The sequence below is a fragment of the Eleutherodactylus coqui genome, chromosome 1 (assembly GCF_035609145.1).
Source record: "Eleutherodactylus coqui strain aEleCoq1 chromosome 1, aEleCoq1.hap1, whole genome shotgun sequence".
In the NCBI taxonomy this organism is placed as follows: domain Eukaryota; kingdom Metazoa; phylum Chordata; class Amphibia; order Anura; family Eleutherodactylidae; genus Eleutherodactylus; species Eleutherodactylus coqui.
This window is the reverse complement of record NC_089837.1, coordinates 42,791,590-42,797,968: the sequence shown is the minus strand read 5'-3', so window position 1 is coordinate 42,797,968 and position 6,379 is coordinate 42,791,590. Positions and strand designations below refer to the sequence as shown.

The following is a 6,379-nucleotide window of genomic DNA, read 5'->3' as shown; positions in this document are numbered from 1 at the left end:
AGATCACAGTGCAGGAAAAATGTACATTTTACTCATTTATTCTAGTAAAGTATATATTTACAAATATATAGAAAAAGAAAATAAAAAGATAAAAAATCTCCCTTTTTCCATTTTATTTTAGTGTATTATGTCGACCTATTGCACTCTGTCAAAGGTAAAGGAACACTATACTGGCAGCCGGTGCCTAGTGAACTCTCTCATTTCTGCTATATTAGCAGGGTGCAGTAGGATTATGCTGACGGCACTATACACTGCAATATAGAAATATTATACTGCATTGTATCAGTTGTCAAGTGGCCACATTTTCAAGTTTGACAAAATAAAGAAGATTTCAAGAATCCTTCTTTTTCCATTCATCATGTACAAAAAATATTTTAAAAAGCGTAATTGCTACAGCCATGTCTGTAAAAGTTTGAACTATTAGATTAATCAACAAAACAATTGCAGAATTCAGTTTGTTTTATTCCACTTCACTTCAAAGTTTTTCAGTACTCTACATGATAGATTAAATAGTCCCCTTAAAATTTATAACTTACCGTATATTCCAGCGTATAAGACGACCTTTTAACCCCGAAAAATCTGCTCTGCAGTCGGGGGCCGGCTATACAAAAAAAAAAAAGTGTCAAAAAAACCCCCAAAACAGTATTCACCTCCCCCGGCGTTCTGCAGCGCTGCTGCAGACTGTCGCTCCCTCCTCATCCCCGACAGAGCATTGCTTTCTGCATGCGGGGCTTGAAACCCCTGCCTCCAGAAAGCTAATGCTGTGATTGGCTAACACACGCGCTGTCAGCCAATCACAGCCATTCAATGACATCATTGAATGGCTGTGATTGGCTGATACCACGTGGCGTCAGCCAATCACAGCTATTCAATGTTGAATGGCTGTGATTGGCTGACGCCCCGTGAGTTAGCCAATCACAGCATTAGCTTTCTGGAGACGGGGATTTCAAGCCCCGCATCCAGAAAGCAATGCTCTGTCGGGGACGAGGAGGGAGCGACGGCCTGCAGCAGCGCCGCAGAATGCCAAGGGAGGTGAGTACTGCTTTTTTTTTTTTTTTACACCGTATTCCAGGCGTATAAGGCTACAGTTGGGGGGGGGGGGTCGTCTTATACGCCCCGTCACCTTATACGCTGGAATATATGGTACTCTGCAATAAAAAGCTCTCATACAGCTAAGTCAACGCAAAAATAAAAGGTTATGGCTCTTGCAAAGCAGTGATAAAAAATAAATAAAACTGCTGCTGCATAGGGAAAGGGTTAAATCAAGCTGAGGGGATACATCATCAGTAGTATTTTTGCCTGGAAAACCCCTTTAATCCATAAATAAGTTTGTTTTTATAGCCTGCCTTCAATCTCCTATTTTATACCGTCAATCCACAGCAGTAACATCGTAGAACAATATTTCATGTAAACTAAATGATCATGATACAGTTTACCGTATATACTCAAGTATAAGCTGACTTTTTCAACACATTTATTATGCTGAAAAAGCCCCCCTCGGCTTATACTCGAGTGAGCTGGACTAGGTAAAAAAAACCAAAACTCAATTCTCACCTTGCAGCCGGCAGCCGCGATAGTCTTCCTGGCGTTGTAGCAAGCTGCTCTCTAATCCTTCCCGCTTTCATCTTTATCTGGTAAATGGGGGCTTTGAATTCCCCCGCAGTCAGCAAGTAAGCGCTGTGATTGGATCGACCACCAGCCAATCACAGGCGGCGCTCAATCATTCACAGCCATTCATAATTTTTGGGGGATTTAAGAAAAATAGCTGTTTTAGAATACTTTAAGGTAGATGAAGCAGGTCTTAATGTTATCTGATCGAGCTGAAATTTTGACAATCTTATTTTTACACCAACTGGCAACTTTTTAGAGGTTTCCGTCAAAAATGCAATGAAAAAAAAGGTACTCCTATATATTGCGAAGATCATAGTGCCGATACTATCTTATTAGATGGGTTCATACCGTTAAAGACACCTCTTTTGTGCAAAAAGCCCGCAATAGAATTGGAAAGCTGGATACCTGGCTATATACTCCCACTAAAGCAGCTGGGACTTATTAGTGAATGGCATTCATGACATAAGTGGCTGCCTTCAGAGCGAGAGTGTGGAACTCATTGAAAGTGATTCGCCTGGAAGTGGAAGATGGGCCCAAATGTTTTGCTCAAAATGTGCTTTAAAAACCTTGCACAAGTTTCTGTTATTATTATGGCAGTCTTCATCTGGTCATACTCATTGGATTTTAATTGGCCAAATCCGCCCTTTCAGCTAATGTGTGTGGTGGCTTTCCAGTGCTCTCATGACAGCAAATGTCAAGAGAGAAAAAATATTTAATATGTTCAGGTCTTTGCATTGACTTTTCAAATTCAGGAATAAGCTGAAGGGTTGACAGACCTGAAAGGTCTACCTACAACTCCAGTCTCTGTTGAGACACGTTTCCAGTAGTTTGGATTCATGCATGTTGAGATGCCGGTAGATTATTGAAGAACGCTTGGCCCCATCTCAGATTCTTTGCTCTTGTCTTCGCTGACAAATAACTGACCTAAGCAGCAACATGGAAACTTTTATTTAACAAGTAACATTCAGTAATGGTTTATTACAGATCTCAGTCCTTTGTTTAAAAGGTCAATACTGACCAAATAAGCAGGATCCAAGGAATTGGTAAGCAAGCCAGCCATACACTTTCTGGATCAATAGTTGCACCAGACTTTTCTTTCTTACAATGTCCTCTCTGTAGCCCATGAGACAGCTTAGCATTCTACCTCTTTAGTTGGAAATTTCCCAGTTCTCACCACACCAACAGCTGCACCATAATGATGGTGCCAGCCGTACTTTGTTTTTCTAGTTCCCAGGTTTCCTCCTCACCATATCTTAAAGTGACAAAACAACCCAAAATTACAACATGGTAATAAGAGGGGTACACCCCATTACATAACCCCCTCTTTTAACTTTTGCCATCCTTGGCAAAGCACAATGAGCAGCTAGAATAATAATAAAACAAAAAGAATCTCCTAAAATTACCCAAGCATGTTAACTAGAGATGAGCGAGCACACTCGTCTGAGCTTGATGCTCGTTTGAGTATTATGGTACTCGAGATGCTTGTTACACAAGACGAACACCACGCGGTACTCGAGTCAATTGCATTTCCTTTCCCGCATGTTTAGCGCCATTTTCTAGCCAATAAACATGTGGAGAAGGCATTACCACTTCCACCTGTGACGTGCCAGCCCTCTCCCCCTCCACAGTAGGGAGTGGCTGGGCCGATCCGGTGACCGCCGAGTACGTAAACTGGTCCCGCCCGCGGCTCCCCTCAGACGCATGCTGGCAGAGGTTAGGGATAGTGCTGCTGCTGATATAGGGACAGAGTAGGATCCAATCGTCAAGAACCCCAACGGTCCTTCTTAGGGCTACTCCACATAGTGTGCATTACTGTTGTTGCTGGCTGGGAGCAGTAGTGCACCAATTTTTTTTTTAAGCTTCTCTGGCTGTGCTGGCCATTTCAACTATAGTGTTCTCAGTCTGCAGTGTATTACGCAGAGTTTAGGGAAAGTTTTACAGGACTCCTGATCCTCTGTGCAAGAACCCCAACGGTCTTTCTTAGGGCTACATCTGACCGTGTGCTTTACAGTTGTGGCTGGCTGGGAGCAGTAGTGCACCAACTTCTGTATTACGCATCTAGGCCTGTTCCCAGCCTTTCAGTAATAGAGTTCTCAGCCTGCAGTGCCGTACAACCAGCTCTCATCATGAAACTGCATTCTAACATTTCCTAGCCTACTGCAAAGTAGTTCAGTTATACCGTTCTGTTTGTGCTGTGCATAACACAGAGTTTAGGGACACAGCGACTTCTATAGGGAAAGTTATAGAGTCCTGATCCTCCGTACAAGAACCCCAACGGTCCTTCTTAGGGCTACATCTTGTCGTAGAATTCCTTTGCGGAATCACGGCTTACTCAATTTGGAATGTTTACAGCCCTCCATATTAATTCTGAATTGATAATGCGCATAAGAAGTTCCCACACTGACGCGAGGTTCAGCATGCATAGCTTCCTCAATTCTAACTTTAATGATCGGCGTGTAGCCTATTTTAAGAGTTTAACAAATCCGCCCATCTGGGCAGGTCAAAGATTACATGCATACAACGTATTGTTTAATTATTGGATAAGCATCTTGCAATTCTTCCATCCTCCGGTCATCTGTGATTGGCCATCAGGTGGTGGATGAAATGAGTGGGTTGTCTTGGAGCCACGTGGGGTTCCTTCGATATGATTGGATGTTACATCATGAACTATAAATTGCACAAACCTCCCATGTTATTTGCATACGTTTCCAGTAAAATTGCTTGGGTAATTTCTGCGGTCGTCCATGTCTGATTCCTAGTTCCGTATTAGCGCATGCAGCTGGACAGTCAAATATATTTATACATGTTGGTTACGGGCTAAATTCCATCTTTGTCAGCAGAGTTATGAAAAACAGATACTTTCATATGTAGGAAGTACTTATTGCACAACTGTCATGAACTATATTTGTAGCAAGACAGAAGTATGTATACAGAATGTTAAATTGATAACTGTCTACTGCCAAGGCCCACCGATCCAAAATATAGGAATACTGGACTTCCACCACAGACCCCCCTTGAAACTATCTGTTTCACTAAACTCGCCCTGCTCCGTCCCACCCCAATCCCCCACCGCTGACCCTAGACTCGCATTGTTTTGTAGACGACTGGGCCTACTACTGCCATGGGGGTATAGGATGGTTCGACATCATCACATTCTGGATCCATGATGACGACGGTTGCGCTGACAGTGGGCTTTTTGTTGGACGTCGTAGTGGGACAGGTGGACCAGGCAGTCATCAGGGTCGGAATACACTGTATGCAACGACAAACAGAAATTAGAATGACTATAAAGGTGACAACCATAATTAGGTTAGGAGAGGTGCGACTTTTACTATCTCAGGTAAACACTACATAACTTGTATAGAACCCCGCCTTCTTGACGTTACCTCGATTCATCAACAAGAGTGCAAAGTCAGGACTATCTAATGACTGATCAACATGACTGAATCCCTGTCTCATTAGTAAGTGCATGATCATATATATTAGTCCGGAAGGAAAGAGCTACAAGCTGATTATTCCCACTTCCCTTTTCCAGAGGCGGCAAGGTAACAGGACCAGGGGCGTTGTAACACCGGCATGTTGCGTGGACATAAGCAGAGTGCACTGCAGATAAAATAAAGCAAAATCTTAGCGAAAACCTATCACAGTGTTCTAAATACACAATGTTCCAAAGCTTATTTTTCTATATTTTTCCCTTCTCCTGTTAGGTACCTAACTGAGGAAAACAGACTAAGGTTAGCTCTTTTTAGTTAGTGCGGTCAGCTTCTTAATGGCAACTGCGTCTTTACCTGTGGGTCACGTGTTGTCTGGAATGTAGGTGCAAGTCTCCCCTATTGTCTTACAGGCACTCCCTTTTTTGGCTAAAATCGTACCTAGTGCCATTCTATTTTGGAAAGTCATAGTCGAGGTAGGTCCTATTGGTCGACTAGTCCCTATAAGGCGTCTCTAGTATAATTTATAAACCGCTGTTAATTATAATAAACATAATTAATCCAGTCAACATTTATTTACCCTAATGATCGGGAAAATGGACTCGAATCTAGTTTTAACTTGGTCTCTAATTTTTAAAACTTGTCAGGTACCCCCCTTGGCTATCCTATGATGTCAATGTATCCGTGTAGATCAAAACTATCACCAGGAGCCTCTCTTCTCGCTCTAGCATAATGTTACAATACTAATAGCGTGCACAGGTACGCACGGCGTGGGACTCCTTAATCTTCACCCACACCAATGTCCCTCCTGGAGATAGTCCTAATGGTGAACACGTCCAGTTCGCCTCACCCTTGCGTCAGGGTTTTCCCACTGCCCGTAAGTCCCTACTCCTAAAAGGGGAGGGATCCCTACCTCACCTCAGAAGGAGGCCATGGATTCCCTGGGCTTATTTCCGGGCATCCATACCCTCTATCTGTACGAGTTAACACCCCACAGGGTGTGCCCTCGCCGGAACCTAAGGTCTTCTGCACTTTCCCTAGGCAAATGGGAAGTCCACTGACAGTCCATCTTATGAGACTGAGGCAGGCGCAGTACTGGTACATTTCTCCATTCTTCTGGTAACGTACCTGGTTGGCATTATCGGAACTGGCTCTTCATCTTTTTCAAACAAGGGAAACATTGGTCAGATTAAAGGGAGAATACACGTACAGGAAATTACATACCCCACCTCTTCCTGCGAAAATCATATCCACGGCCACTCTATTTTGGAACGCCATGGATGCAGTGGGCCCTAACTGGTTAGCTAACCCTTGCAAAGCATCTCTGGTGTAGTTTA

The 6,379-nt window shown here is 43.3% G+C and overlaps 1 pseudogene; it reads left to right on the top strand.

The window, feature by feature from the left end:
- The window catches only part of LOC136615971 (zinc finger protein 208-like), a 123,962-nt pseudogene that overhangs the window by 13,531 nt on the left and 104,052 nt on the right, over positions 1-6,379 (top strand).